The sequence below is a fragment of the Nicotiana sylvestris genome, chromosome 3 (genome assembly GCF_000393655.2).
Source record: "Nicotiana sylvestris chromosome 3, ASM39365v2, whole genome shotgun sequence".
In the NCBI taxonomy this organism is placed as follows: domain Eukaryota; kingdom Viridiplantae; phylum Streptophyta; class Magnoliopsida; order Solanales; family Solanaceae; genus Nicotiana; species Nicotiana sylvestris.
In genome coordinates, this window is record NC_091059.1 from 24172826 (window position 1) to 24189598 (window position 16773).

The following is a 16773-nucleotide window of genomic DNA, read 5'->3' on the forward strand; positions in this document are numbered from 1 at the left end:
AGACTTCAAAAGGAAAGTCGAAATTTCCTCGATTTGGGATTTAAAATAAATCGGTGACTTGGGACACCAAATAAACTATCCCAAGTGGCGACTCTGAATTGAATAATTAATCCCATTTCGAATAATGTCACTTAAATTGAAAAAACTCCCTTATATACCTTCGGGTGTGTAAAAAGGAGGTGTGACACTTGCCACGCGAACACAATGCATCATCAGACCAAACATTGCGATTGCGAGCCACCACGCATGATCACGAAGAACAAATTCACCCAGCTTCCAAACAATACTACACGATCGCAAGCCTCTCTTTGCTATCATGATGAACACCCCTGACACCATAAACCATCTATCACAAAATATAAGAAAATAGTCTGAAACTATCCTGGAACACACATGAGACCCCCGCGACCACCCCGTCCAATTATACCAACAAGTCACAATACCTTATTTAAACTTATCCAAAGGCTTGAAATGCCACGAATAACATCAAATCCATGAATCGGTAATCAAAACCTTCTCTTAACTTTCAAACATTCATACTTCGCCGAACGCATTTGAATCATATTTAAACATTTCGGAATGATGCCAAATTCTATGTACAAGTTATAAATCACAATATAAGCCTATTCCAAGGCTCAGAATCCTGAACGGATATCAATAACACTAAAGTCCACTTCAAAATGCCAACTTTTCATAATAAGCACCGAAATGCTTTCGGTCTACCCTTAAACTTGATCCGAAAATACGCCCAAGTCAAAAATCATCACATGAATCTATTGGAACCTTCAAATCCTGATTGGGTCGTCTACTAAAAGTCAAATATTGATCAACTCTCCCAACTAAAAACTTTCGAATTGATAATTATTCTTACAAATCAACTCTGAACTCTTCAAAACTGAAACTAACCATACGTGTAAGTCATAATACGTAAAGTGAAGCAACCTAAGACCTCAAACCGTCAAATGACGTGCTAGAGCTCAAAATAGTCGGTCGGATCGTTACAATAAGGGTTGATTTTCTATTGCTTTCATATGGTGAATTTTGATATGATTTTTTTAATGGATTGGTGTCACCATATCACGCTATTCTTGATTGTCACGTTAGGACCGTGACGTTGTATATGCTAGGGTTGCCGAGGTTGGAATGGAGAGGTTCTTTGGGTCATGCTCCTTGTATACGGTCAAAATCGATATGTCGGATTTCGAAGTCTTAAATTGGGCTATAACTCCGAGTCCGAGTAACTCAAGGTAGAGGTCATAACCGGTTAGCGGACACACACCTCGAGAAAGCAAATCGAAGACCTGGCGTGACCTACACCGAAGGCAGTACAATCTTGAGGGCACTTAAGAAAGAGCAGAAATTTTTCAAGGACACGTTGGTCGGGGCATAAATTAAAGGATAAGATTTGTACGAAATGGTATGGGTTCGTACTAGGTTATTGTACACCTGTCCCAATAGAATTCTTTACTACAATTAGGAATGTACTATATTGGGGTTTTCTCCTCCTATATAAAGAGGACCCCAATAATTTTGTAAGCATCATCTTACATTATTCACAACAATAGAATATTCTACTTTGCTTTTTGTTTTTTAACGTGCTCAACAAGTATTCTTTAGCTTTATTGCTTTTACTTTATTATTCATACTTCATTGCTCTTAGCTGAACTCGAGGCCTCCAAGAAAGTCGAGCTCGAGGTCCTCATTGTTATAGCAACACTGGTTTGGTTCATCAATTCTTCTTATTTAAATTTAATATTACTTGTATATCCACTAGTATTAGAATAAATCACATTTCTTTAAAACCACAGATTACACTTAATTATTACCCCTTTTTTTTTAGGTAAACAGTTTGGCACCCACCATGGGGCTAAAGATAATAGTGATTATTTTAGTGCTAGTTTTTTGATAACACACGTTATTCTTCACACTTTTTCTTGTCAAAGATTCTTTGATTTCAGGCTTAATCATGTCTAGCACGCAAAATGCACTCATTCACGAGGATTAAGATATTGGAAAAAATAGCGGTATAGGGGTCAGTGTTCCACCCGTAAACCCTAGGGGAGTGCCTAACGTGGAGCCAGTTGATATCCGTTCGCACAATGCTCTAAACACGAACGCAGGCACAAACCCCATAAGGAATGCACACAGGAAGCACAGGTCGGAGGCCAGGAAACATGAGGAATGGAAGAAGGAGGAGTCAGCCTCCAAGTGATATTTGAAATGCTGCAAGCCTAGCAGGCCACCATCGCTCAACTTCAGAGTCAGAGTAGAACCCCCAACACAGCCGAACTAGTGAACACTTGGCGTACAGAACCAACGAGGCCCGATGAAAATGGCTCGGGGACTGACCCCACTATTATGAAAATGCTTGAGGAGCTCGCCAAAAGGATAGAGACCAGATAAAAGAAAATTGAAGAAAATGACAAGCAGGTGGAAACATATAACTCGAGGGTCGACCAGATACTGGGAGCACCTCCAATTTTAAAACGACTGGACTCGAAGAAGTTCGTGCAAAAACCATTCCCCCACAGTGCAGCTCTAAAGCCCATCTTGAAAAAAGTTTCAGATGCCAGATATCCCGAAATACAATGGAATCACTGATCCCAACGAGCTCATTACCACATACACTTGTGGCATAAAAGGGAATGATTTGGAGGGCGATGAGATTAAATCAGTTTTGCTAAAAAGTTTTGGGGAAATTCTATCTAAAAGTGCCATGATTTGGTACCATAACCTATCCCCGAACTCTATCGATTCATTAGTGAAGGAACATGTTGGTGCCATAAAAGTTGCAACAAGGAAGACAACGTATTCATGATAAAGCAAAGGGAGAACGAGATGCTGGGGGAGTTTGTATCTCGTTTCCAATCAGAGAGAATGGAGTTACCGACAGTCTTCGATGACTGGGCTGTACAAGCTTTCACTCAGGGACTGAATGAACGAAGCTCAATAGCTTCGAATCAGCTGAAACAAAACTTGGTCGAGTATCCCGCTGTGACTTGGGCGGATGTTCATAACAGGTACCAATCAAAGATTAGGGTCGATGATGACCAGTTGGGAGCCCCCTTGGGCTCAGTTTATCCAAGTAGGTTACTAGCAAGGGAGTCAAGAAATGCAGACAGGGGGCCAAGATCAAACAAGGAAAGATATCATCCATACATCGAGGATCGAACGAATATGTCAAAGCGTAACATACCTCGGAATGATTGAAAAATAGATCGAGGTCAAATTTCTCGGGGACTCATGAGCAAAATCAGGTTTGATAGGGACTTGGGACCGACAGAGGCGCCCAGATTATCAGAGTACAACTTCAGCATCGATGCCTCGGGGATCCTCTTATCTATTGGCAAAATTAGAGATACTAGATGGCCCAAGCCTATGTAGACTGATCCTTCTTAGGGGAACCCCAACTTGATGTGCAAATATCATGGTACTCATGGGCACAGGATCGAAGATTGCAGGCAGTTAAGGGAAGAAGTGGCTAGGTTATTCAATGAGGGACACCTGCGAGAATTCCTAAGTGATCGGGCTAAGAATCACTTCAGGGAGAGAGATGCAGGCCGGAAGAATGAACCTGAAGAACCTCAATATGTCATTCGCATGATCAGTGGTAGAGTTGATGTACCACAGTGGCCTATATTCAAGCGTACCAAAGTATCCATCACAAGGGATAAACGGACTCGAGATTACATCCTCAAGGACACCCTCACATTCAGCGAAGAAGACATTGAGGCGTTATCTCAGCCTCACAACGATGCACTGGTAATTTCTATCCTTTTAAATAAAGTTCAAGTTAAATGTGTTCTCATGGATCCAGGTAGTTCGGCAAATATACTCCGGTCAAGGGTCGTGGAGCAGCTCGGGTTGCTCGATCAAATCATACCTGCATCTCGAGTCTTGAATGGCTTTAACATGGCAAGTGAAACAATAAAGGGAGAAATTATCCTCCCAGTCAACGTGGCCAGAACAATACAAGATACCAAATTTCATGTCATCGAAGGTGACATGAGGTATAATGCTATGCATGGAAGGTCGTGGATCCATAGTATGAAGGCGGTGCCATCGACCCTCTATTAAATGATGAAGTTCCCAGCAAAGGATGGCATGAAAATTGTATATGAAGAGCACCATGCAGCTAAGGAGTTATTTGCAGTGCATGACTTAGCACCGGTATCGGCACCATCCACATCAAAAAAGTCTAAGGACGAGCAGGTGGCCAAATAGCAATCATAGCCCGTGACCTCGGTTTAGCCCAAGGGATAGGTGTCCCACGAATAGGTTGCTGAGGACGAAGAAGAAGATTTTCACACCCCTCGAGCCTTCATCGCTCCTGAAGAATCGGATGCAACGAAGTCCATGGTCGAGGAGCTCGAACAGGCCATATTGATCGAGCATCTTCTAGAGGGAAAGGTATACCTGGGGATGGGGTTAACCCCTGAACTCAGGAAAAAACTCATTCAATTTTTTATCGATAACATTGATTGTTTTTCCTGGTCCCACTTAGACATGACAGGAATCCCACCGGAGATAACTACCCATCGACTAAGTGTCGATCCCAGATTTAAACTGGTGAAGCAAAATATGAGACCTCAGTCCAAGGTAAAGCTTGCATTCGTCAAAGAATAGGTATCCAAACTTCTCATAATAGGATCCATTAGGGAAGTAAAATATCCCGAATGAGTAGCTTACATAGTGGTAGTCCATAAAAAGAGGAATAAACATAGAATGTGTGTAGACTAAAAGGATTTGAACAAAGCATGTCCTAAAGATTCTTTTCCACTGCCCAACATCTATCGATTGTTTGATGCTACGGCTGCCCATGAGATCCTTACCTTTCTCGATGCCTACTTCGGGTACAATCAGATTCAAATGGACACATAAGACAAGGAAAAGACTTCATTCATCACGAAGTATGGTACATATTGCTATAATGTAATGCCTTTCAAGCTAAAGAGAGCAGGAGCCACCTATCAGCACCTAGTTAATAAAATGTTCGAACACTAAATAGGAAAATCTACGGAAGTTTATATGTATGACATGCTAGTTAAGACCCTACACGCAGAGGACCATTTGACTCACTTACAGGTGACATTCGATATCCTAATAAAGTACAACATGAAGCTTAACCCTGAGAAGTGCGCTTTCGGAGTCGGCTCGGGCAAGATATTGGGCTTCATGGTGTCGAAAACTGGGATAAAGATCAACCCCGATAAAATCAAAACCATCGAGGAGATTACCGGGGTGAACAATGTGAAAGTCATACAACGGATAACCAGGAGGATAACTGCCCTAGGACGATTCATCTCGAGGTCGTCAGATCGAAGCCATCATTTCTTTAACCTACTCAAGAAGAAGAACAACTTCGTATTGACCCCAAAATGCCAACAAGCCTTGGAAGAATTAAAATAGTACCTCTCAAGCCCATCCCTACTCCATTATCCAAAGTTAGATGAAATGCTCTACTTGTATCTAGCTGTGTCTGAGGTAGTGGTAAGTGGCGTGTTAGTTCGGCAAGAGCAAGGTACACAATTCTTTATCTATTATGTAAATGGGACCCTAGGAGTTGCTGAAACTAGGTACCCACATTCGGAAAAGTTAGTTCTTGCATTAATAAGCGCATCTAGGAAACTAAAACTATATTTTCAATGCCGTCATATATGTGTGCTGACCATGTACCCACTTCGAAATGTCTTGCATAAACCCGAATTGTCGAGCAGGTTGACCAAATGGGCCATCGAACTTGGAGGATATGATATCGAATATCAGCCTCGAACGACTATCAAGTCCCAAATTTTGTTGGACTTCGTGGCCGATTTCACGCATGCCCTCGTGCCCGAGGTAGAAATGGAACTATTTTTAAAAATGGGTAAGTCGTTGGGGCTATGGAACCTCTTCACATACGGTGCCTCGAATGTGAAAGGGTCCAGGTTCGGCATCATTTTAAAACCGACAAAAATTAATGTCATTAGGCAATCTATCAAAACTTCTAAGTTGGCTAACAATGAGGCTGAGTATGAGGCCATAATTATAGGTCTCTAACTATCCAAGGGCATAGGGCAGGGGTTATCAAGGCAAAATGTGACTCTTTTTTGGTAGTAAATCAAGTAAACGGGAGCTTCGAGGTTCGAGAAGACCGAATGCAGAGGTACTTGGACAAGATTCAAGTGCCATTGCACCGCTTCAAGGAGTGAATGCTAGATCATGTACCTCAAGAGTATAATAATAAGGCCGATCAACTTGCAAACTTGGGGTAATCGGTTGAGGAAGATGGTATCTTCTATGGGACTGTCATTCAACTATCAAAGTCGGTGGTCGAAAAAGACCATCCAGACATTAATTCAACAAGTTTAATGTGGTATTCGAGGAATAAGTACATCGACTACCTGAAGCATGGAAAGCTCCCCGCAGACCCAAAAGAGTCGAGAACACTTCGAACCAAAGCAGCTCGATTTTCACTCAATGAAAATGGAATGTCGTACAAAAGAACCTTCGATAGACCACTGGCAGTGTGCTTGGGACCCAGGGATACCGATTACGTACTACGAGAAATCCATGACGGTACTTGTGGGGACCATTCTGGTGCAGACTCTCTAATTCACAAGGTGATCAGAGCGGGGTACTATTGGGATACCATGGAAAAGGACACTAAGGAGTTCGTTCGAAAGTGTGACAAATGCCAAAAATTTGCACCCGATGATCCATCAACCCAGTGAACAACTTCATTCGGTCCTATCCCCGTGGCCATTCATGAAATGGGGGATGGACATCGTCGGCCCCCTACCCACGGCGCTAGGTAAAGCTAGATTTATTTTGTTTATGACTAACTACTTCTCAAAATGGGTGGAAGCACAGGCCTTCGAGAAAATAAAAGAAAAAGAAGTCATCGACTTCATATGGGACCACATCATATGTCGGTTCGGGATACCCGCTGAAATAGCATGTGACAATAGAAAGCAGTTCATCGGCAGCAAGGTAACAAAATTCCTCGAGGACCATAAAATCAAAAGGATTCTATTAGAACCTTACCACCCGAGTGAAAATGGTCAGGCTGAGTCCACAAATAAAACCATCATTCGAAACTCAAAGAAAAGGTTATATGATGCTAAGGGGAAATGAAGAGAAATTCTGCCCGAGGTACTATGGGTATATCGAACAACTTCTAAGTCGAGCATGGGGGGAACCCCATTTTCTTTAGTATACAGATCCAAAGCATTGATCCTAGTCGAAGTCAGGGAACCTAGCGTGAGGTTTTAGCATGCCACCGAGGACTCAAATCACGAAGCTATAAATACTTGTTTCGAACTACTTGATGAAAAATGTGAAGCCACATAGATTCGAATGGACGCACAAAAACAAAGGATCGAAAGGTATTACAACAGAAGGACGAACCTTAGGCCTTTTAGATTCGGGTAATTAGTCCTAAAGAAAGTCACTCTCAACACTCAAGACCCAAACGAAGGGAAGCTAGGTCCCAATTAGGAAGGACCATACCATGTCCTTGGAGTTGTAGGGAAAGGATTTTAAAAACTTAGCACAATGGAAGGCGAGCAACTACCAAATAATTGGAATGTATCGATGCTCAGGCGATACTCTGAGGTATGACCTTCTCCCCTCTTCCACTTGTATTTAAAACTAACTCCTTGCAGATGTTCGATAGGAGACATCGAGGCATCTTTCAGCTCTAAGACTTGGGTTTGAAAGCATACGTTGTAATTTTTTCCCTTAGATCGGGTTTTATCCCAAATGGGTTTTACCGGCAAGGTTTTTAACAAGGTAACACCTACATGCAACCAAAGGAACATTCAACTAGTATTCAAGGCGTTTTCTCAATCAACTTCGAACACTGGGGGGCATCAACCTCGGAGGTTATATTTTTTAGAAAGATACTTCATGCCTAAGAGGTCCTCGATAGGAGAACTTTGTAATGGGCCAAGCGGTCAAATGAACTGTCTCCATATATAATAATCGAGCCCCGACGGAAAAACATGTACGCGTGTATCAAGTATTTAAAGAAGCATTCTGGTTATATCAAAAACACTTTGTATCTCATACGAGCTCTACATTTACAATCCTATGGGAAGCGGCTCAAGGGCCAAAGTACCTCGAAATACTCAGGGACTGTCACTGACAGTCAATGTATCCGAGTCACTAAAAATTCGTATTCATAAGACCTCAAAGAGGCACCCCTCTCGAAACAAAGGTCAAGGCTAATATACTCAGGGACTAACTTTTCGAACAAATTTGGAAAGTTATCGGGAAACAAGTTCAAGTGACAAACCTGAACGCTACGGCCATACTAAAGACTACGGTCACATAAAGGCTACGGCCAAAATAACATGATTCAGAGACATCCAACTTTCGCTATAAAATTAAAGGCCTTCAAACATTGAAAAATTGGCTAAGTCAGGCTATTCCGACAAAAGCAAAATCTAAGGGGCCTCGATAGATTCGGCCCCCAACAAATCTAAGGGCTTCGATAAGTTAGCCCTTGAATAATCCAAAGGGTTTGATAATACCATCCTTCCAAAAAACCTTAAGAGGTATTCGATTATGTCTACAGAAACAAAATGAATAATAAGGTTTTGATACGTCGAGTCTTCAGAAAATCCAACGTGTACAAAAATACATGCTAAGGCATAACTAAAATTTCACTAAGTCTTTTAGCCAAAATGAGGAAAAGTTATATAGCCATTTTAGAGGCCGAAACGAACCAATTTAAAGATCCTAGGACCAATTTTAAAAGAGCCTACGGGCCAATATACAAGAACCTAAGGGCCAGCCTAAAAATGATATAGGGCCAAAAGCTTATGGGAGCCCGAGACTCTATTCTCATTTATCTCAGACCCAAAGGCCCCATCATTCTGATCTCGCATCAACCTAATTTTAAGCTTAACTCGAGGATCATCTGAAATCTTAAGGGTTATGATCTTAAGCAACAAAAACCTAAGGGTTTACTACGAGTCTAGACCGATACTCGAGCTTAGTATTTGAATCATCGGAATCTTTCATAAACAAGGACAAAATAAAAGTCAACACAAATCAAGGAAAGACCACAAATATACTTTTATGATTCATTAAGGACATTTACAAAACATATTACAATAAAGGGCCCTTGCACAAAAAAGGAACCTAATTTATTTTCGCGGCAACATCCCCGGGAGTGTCGTCTTCGTCTTCAGTGGATTTATCTTTAGGAGCCTCTTACCCTTCGGGAACATCTTCTTCACCTTCCTCATCCCCAGAGCCACTCACCACATCCTTGTCATCAGAGGAGACAAGAAACCTAGCATTAGTTTCCCGCACCTTTCCTTTGGCTATCTCCCCGGTGAGGTCGAACCCTTGGGCATGAATATCTTTAAGAGTCTCCCTTCGGGCTTGGCACTTAGACAATTCATTTCTCCATCTTCTTCGGTCGGAGGCCTTCCTCAACTCATCTTGAACGGCCGCGGCTTCCCACCTATATATAGCAATGGATTTATCAGCCGCAGCCTTCGTCATCTCGGCTTTAGCCAGCTCGGCCTCCAACCCCTCGATTTTCCTGGCATGAGCTAGACCCTTTGCTTCAACACCTCAAAGTTGAGCTTCAGCCGAGGTGAGTTGGGCCACAATAACTTCTTTATCAGTAGAAAGTTGATCCATGTTCTTTTTTCACTGATGATAATCAGCCCGAACTTGATCTACCTTACCTCGGAGCTGCCCAATCATGTCTAGCTCTTGTCGCAGCTGAGGTGTCAAAGTATTAGCCTTCGAAGCAGGGACAAGAAGGTTGTACTTCTTAAGCTCCTCTTCTTTCTGGCTACAGAGGAGCCTCAAGGCCTTCTCTTTGCCTAAAACCTTCTTGAGCTCGGCCTCGCATTGGCTCAGCTCAGCTCTAAACTTTGCAATGGCCTATGGATGAAATAGAGACACATCAGGCGAAAGAAAAGAACGAAAAAATTACAAAAGTTGAAGGTAAGTGCTTACCCGAGAAAGGAGATGTTATGCCTCTTCAAAGATAGCAGACGCATCATTCAAGTCATTGGCATCCTCAATCCTAGCGTAGCAACCCTAGAAAGGATCATCCTTGATGACTTTTGCTTGCATCGAGCTTGGGCAGAGTGTTGGCTTCTTCAACCGCCCCCTTGGAATAAGTCGGCAAAGAAAGGGAATGACCTGTCATCGTGGCCTCGAGCTCTTCAGTCAGGGCATTCTTATTAGCATTAGGAGACTCACCTTTTACCCCCTCTAGTATAGTTGCTGAAGATGGAGGGACAATCTCAACCTCCGGGGGCATAGGGGCCTTGCCCTTTTCTTCCCTCTGGGCATCCCGCCACGGGATGAGTTTTCTAGTTCGGAAGGCTCGACAGCCTAGATTGGTTTCCTACTCCGAGTCACCAGCACTGATTCTTCGTCATCATTTTTCACACCATCCAGAGAGTCTTGGGCCGAGTCTGTTACCATTTGAGAAAACCTTTTCCGCAGCCCTCGAGTATGGGTTTTCTTGTCTTGGGGGTCTTCGGGTTTCAAGACCCTTTTTGTTTTATTGTCCCTCTAGGGCTTTGAATTTGAAGACTTGGTCATTTCCCCTGGCGGGGATGGTTTCATTTTAGATGCAGCTCCAAGGCCTTCTTAGGCAAGCGTGAGTAAGTAAGAATACCGCCAAATATATGGAAGGTGTTGAAATTATAGAAAGGCGCTTACCATGGTTCTTGGCCTTCCACTGGCCCTTTTCTAATTCGTGCCACTTACGTTTGTCATAGGAAGAAGTTGCAGCTAACTTTCTGACGCTAGGGGTGCCCAAGCTTTGGTTGCCAAAGAAAGATAAGGGTGTTATGGAACATGAAAGAATATGAATGTATACAAGAAATACGAACTACACTTACAATTAAAGTTCCACTTCTCCAGGAATGACATTTTTTCCTTGGGGATGATGTCCGGAGTTCTTACTCTAATGAACCCGCTTATCCAACCCCGGTCTTTGGGTTCGTCGATGCTGGTGAAGAAGGACTTCATAGTTCGGCGTTGCATCTTGATGAGCCCTCGAAATAACTAGGGCCAATAGAACCAAACTAGGTGGCTAAGGGTGAATTCCAAACCTAGGCCTTTTCAGAAAAGTACCACAACATGATCACGATACGCCAAAAGGAATGGTGGATTTGACCGAGGGTGACTTCGTACATCTTGCAGAAGTCGATCACCAACAGATCGAGGGGACCCAGTGTGAAGTGTTAAGTGTAAACAGTCAAAAATCCCTCCTTGTGGGTAGTTATGCTTTCATCTGGCCTCAGGATTTGAACCTCGACCTCGTCTCCCCACCGACAATCCTTCTTTACTTCATTTTTGAGTTGCTCCATTATTAGGCTAATGTATCAGGATACATGCTCGCATAGGCCTTCGACATCGGGAGGATTATCGATACTGAAGTCCTTCTTGATGATGCAATTACCAGGGGTGATTTCCTCAAGTGTTGGCGGCACCACCGATTTGGCCAGCCGGGAGGCGGAGGAAGATGATGCTTCATCCTTTTTGGGGACGTCTTGGACGTTTTGGCCATGGTTGTAAGCTAAAGAATGCAGGTGCATTGGGATGTGGTGTTTTCGGCAAGAGATTCGTATTTTCCTGTGCTTAAAGAGGCGGAGGAAGCGAGTGATTGAAGAAAGAGATGAAGATGAGAAAGGATTGAAGAAAGGGTAAATTTCCTTACTTACAGAAAATGCCACATATTTATAGAGGGGCAGCGACGGTTCGGTGGCATTAGTAGCCGACCAATGCTGGCGTGCATTCAGTATTTTGGGGAAGTGGGTCGATGGGACGTTTCAGCCACCTCGAGCGCTGGCATCATGAGGATGACATCATCACAAGGGGCTTCGGGAATCCAAATCATTTCACATTATTTCTAAGAAACGCTGGGACTATCTGTATACGGTCAAAATCAAAAAGTCTGATTTTGAGGTCTTAAATTGGGCTATGAGTCTGAGTCCGGGCGACTCGAGGTAGAGGTCAGACCCGGTTGGAGGACACACACCTCAAGGAAGTAGATCGAAGACCTGGCGCAATTTACATCGAGGGCAGTACAATCTCGAGGGCACTTAAAAAAGAGCGGGAATTTCGCAACGATGCGTGGGTCAGGGCATAAATTAAAGGATAGGATTTGTACGAAATGGTACGGGTTTGTACTAGGTTATTGTACACATGTCCTAATAGAATTCTTTACTACAATTAGGAATGTACTATATTGGGGTTTTCTCCTCCTATATAAAGGGGACCCCAATCATTTTATAAGCATCATCTCACATTATTTACTGCAATAGAATATTCTACTCTGCTTTTTCTTATTTAACGTGCCTAACAAGTGTTCTTTAACTTTATTGCTTTTACTTTATTATTCATACTTCATTGCTCTTAGCTGACTTTGAGCCCCCCCTCCCCCCAAAAAAAAAGTCAAGCTTGAGGTCCTCATTGTTATAGCAACATTGGTTTGGTTCATCAATTCTTCTTATTTAAACTTAATATTACTTGTATATCCACTAGTATTAGAATATATCACATATCTTTAAAACCACAGATTACACTTAATTGTTACCCGCATTTTTCGAGGTAAACATTCCTAGTAGGGTAGTGTCTTATTTAAAGATTCAATGGGTGGTTGAGAAGGGGTGCTTGGCATACATAGCCATTGTGAGGTATGTTAGTGTTGATACTCCTACCATTGGGTCAGTTCTGGTAGTGAGAGAGTTTTCAAATATGTTTCCTACAGACTTACCGGGCATGCCACCCAATAGGGATATTATTTTGGTATTGACTTGGTGTTGGGCATTCAGCCTATATCTATCCCACCATACCACATGGCTACAAATAAATTGATGGAATTGAAAGAACAACTTCTGGAATTGCTTGCTTAGGGTTTCATCTGGCCTAGTGTGTCGCCTTGGGGTGCACAGGTACCATTTGTGAAGAAGAAATATGGTTCTATGAGGATGTGCATTAACTAGAGGCAGTTGAACAAGGTTACTATCAAGAACAAGTATCATACTGCGTATTGTTAATTTATTTGACCAGCTTCAGGGTACTAGGTTATTCTCAAAGATTGACTTGAGATCGAGATACCATCAGTAGAAGATCAGGGCTTCGTATATTCCTAAGACAACTTTCAAGATTGGTTATGGCCATTATAAATTCTTGGTGATGTCCTTTGTGCTAACCAATGCCCTAGCAATGTTTATGCACTTGATGAACAACGTATTTCAGCCTTATCTTGATTCTTTCATCTTGTGTTTATTGATGATATATTTCTGTATTCTCACCGTCGGGAGGAGAATCAACAACACTCTTGGAGAAAACGTTATATGCTAAATTCTCCAAGTATGAGTTTTTGCTAAACTTGGTGGCATTCTTGGGTCACGTGGTGTCCAGTGAGGGGAATAAGATGGATCTGAAGAAGGTTGAGGATGTTCAGAGTTGGCCCAGACTTTCTACCACTATTGAGATCCAAAGTTTTCTAGGTTTGGCTGGGTATTATCGCCGCATTGTGAAGGGTTTTTCACCTATTGCAGCTCATTTGACCATATTGACTCTCAAAGGTGCCCCATTTAAGTGGTCTAACAAGTGTAAGGAGAGCTTTCAGAATCTCAAGACTGTCTTGACTAACATTCCAGTTTTGGTTTTTCCTTTAGCATCGGGTTCATATACAACTTACTGTGTGGGTCATTGTGGACAGATTAGCCAAGTATGCATAGTTTATTCCAGTCATGACTACTTACACTTTAGAGCAGCTGACCAGATTTATTGAGAGATTGTTTTCCTACATGGTGTGCTTGTGTCTATTATCTCGGATTGAGGAACTCAGTTTACATCATATTTTTGGAGAGTCGTGCAGCATGAGTTGGTGATACGCTCAAATTACACTTTAATTAAATAGTATAAGGCAGTCAGTGTCAAATATAACAACCCAACAAGGTTGGGTCGAATCGCTCAGGGAATATGGTGTGAAAAGTTTACTTGAGTAATGTAAAACTTGGCTTAGGTCGTAATTCTATTCCGTTAATGTAACAACAAAATGATATAATTGTGAATTAACGAGATAACTGATTGTGATATGAGAATGTAAATGATTTGATTAAGGAAACCAAGGTTGTGTCCCCGTCAATGGAATGTAATGCTATCGGTGTTAATATGATATATTTCTAATGGAAGGTCCTTTGATATGCAAATAATTTCTAAATGACTACCCAATATTTTTTAATGGTTGGGTAGTATTTTCCCTTTATGATTTTTCCAAATATAAAAGAGTTGCAATTTGAGAACAACCAATTTATGCCAAGTAGAACCCACTTATTCGTAAGCGATTCTATTAAACAAGATTTAAAGTCTTGAGTTCTTGATATTCAATTCTACCAAACCCTAACTCACTTTTCCAAGTAAAGAAAGAGTAAAATGGAATAGATTAATGTTTGCAACCACCAACCATAAATAAAGAACAAGAATTTAATAAATATCAACCAATCAGTATATATATATATATATTCAATGTTAAATACCCATTAACATTACACCCATCTAGGGTCCACAACCTTAGTATTTAAAACTAGCTACTCATGCTAAAATACAAGAATAATATATTTAAAAAAGTCATAAAGCTTACAAAAGTGCAAGATTCCTTCTTCACAAGCTTCCAAATTAATGGAGTATTCAATGCTCTCTATGTAGGACCTTTTTCAGACTTGAATTACCCACAAAAGCCCTAGTTATTCTTTTTATAGTGGACCCAAAGTCGTGATCAAAATCGGACAAAAATACCCCTTCAGATAATTTATGCGACTACATAATGGTCGCAGACCACGTATGCTGTCCGCATACTCTTCATTCCATTGCAGACTTGATAAGTTCCCAGTTCCTGCTTCAGTCGCATACTGATTATATGGTCCACATATGTGTTATGCGACCGCATATGCCATCACAATTCATGGTGAGAACTTTCTTCTACTAGAATTATGCAACCATTATGTGACTCGCACAAGTGTTATGCGACCGCAGAATGGACCACGTATTCTATTCTTCATTTGACCAATAAGTCTATCTTTGTTTGCGATCATCGTCAAAATTATGCGGTCCGCATGTGAATTATGCAGCCTCATACTTGCAGCATTCCATTCTTTTACGACCTTTTGACTTCTTTTCCATATTTTTGGGTCTTCAAGATCATGCACTACAAAATAACCAAACTTGATCAAAATTAACTAAAAATGCATTAAAAGATGAGTTAAAATCTAAGTAATTGGTATCAATTGTGCCGAAATTCTAAGGCACATCAGTTGGGCATATAGCTTGAGTTGATTACTATCCATAGACGGACAGGTAGTCTGAGCGTACTATTCAGATACTGTAGGGCATGTTGCGAGCCTGTGTTATTGATTTGGGTTTAGTGGGATTAGTATCTACTACTAGTTGAGTTTGCCTACAACAATAAATATCAGTCGAGCATCCAGACGGCTCTGTATGAGGCCTTTTATGAGAGATGATGTCGTTTTCTGGTTGGTTGGTTTAAGCCTGGGGAGGCTAGGTTTTTGGGCACTGATTTGTTCGTGATGCTTTAGAGAGGGTGAAATTAATTTAGGAGAGGCTTCGTACCGCAGTCTAGGAAAAAGAGTTATACTGATATGAAGGAACATGATATGGTATTCATGGTGGCTGAGAGGTTTCTACTCAGATATTTGCCCTTGAAGGTTGTGATAAGGTTCAAGAAGAAGGGCAAGTTGAGCCCTTGGTATATTGATACTTGTTAAGGTTCTAGAGGGAGTTGGTGAGATTGCCTATAAACTTGTTCTACCACCTAATTTATTGGAATCTAGTGTTTTATCTTTCCATGCTCCGGAAGTACTATAAGGATCTGTCACATATGTTAGATTTCAGCTCAGTCCAGTTGGACAAAGATTTGACTTATGTTGAGGTGCTGGTGGCCATTTTTCACAGGTAAGTTCAAAAGTTGAGGTTGAAGAACATTGCAGGATGAAGGTCCGGTAGAGAGGTCAACCAATCGAGAAGGAGACTTGAGAGATCGATCAAGATATGAAGAGCCGATATCCTCATCTTTTTTGGCACTTCAGATATGTCTCTAAATTCATTTGAGAATGAATGTTTATTTAAGAGGGAGAGAATGTAATGACCTAACTGGTGGTTTTATGTATTTGAGCCTCGTTTCCACTATTTGATGCTTCCTGTAGGTGTACTTGTTGTTAAATGACTTGCGGGATGGTTGGTTTGATTTCGGGGAGGCTTTGGATTGAATTGAAATACTTAGTTCCTAGTTTGGAAGGTTAAGTTGGAAGTGTTGACCAAGTTTGACTTTTGTGTATTTGACCTTGGATCGGAGTTTTGATAGCTCTATTAGGTTCGAATGGTGTTTTGGCCTTAGGCATATGTCCGGATTTGGATTCAGAGGTTCCTAGGTTGATTTGGCTCTAACAGGCGAAAGTTGGAAGTTTGAAGGATTAGAAATTTACCGGTTTGACCCATATTGACTTTATGGTTATCGATGTTCGTTTGGGATTTTGAGCCTTGTAATAGGTTCATACGATTATTTATGTCTTGTGTGTAAAATTTGTGGCCATTTCGAGTTGTTTAGGCATGTTCGACATAAGTTTGGAATTTGAAAGTTTGAATTAGTTCATTAAGTCTGAATTATGGTGCGATTCGTGGTTTTGATGTTATTTTGTGTGATCTGAAGCTCATCTGAAACTCACCTTAGCCCCGTAGCTTTATTGTTTGGGGTTGTTTTTTGTAGCTTTTATTGATAAT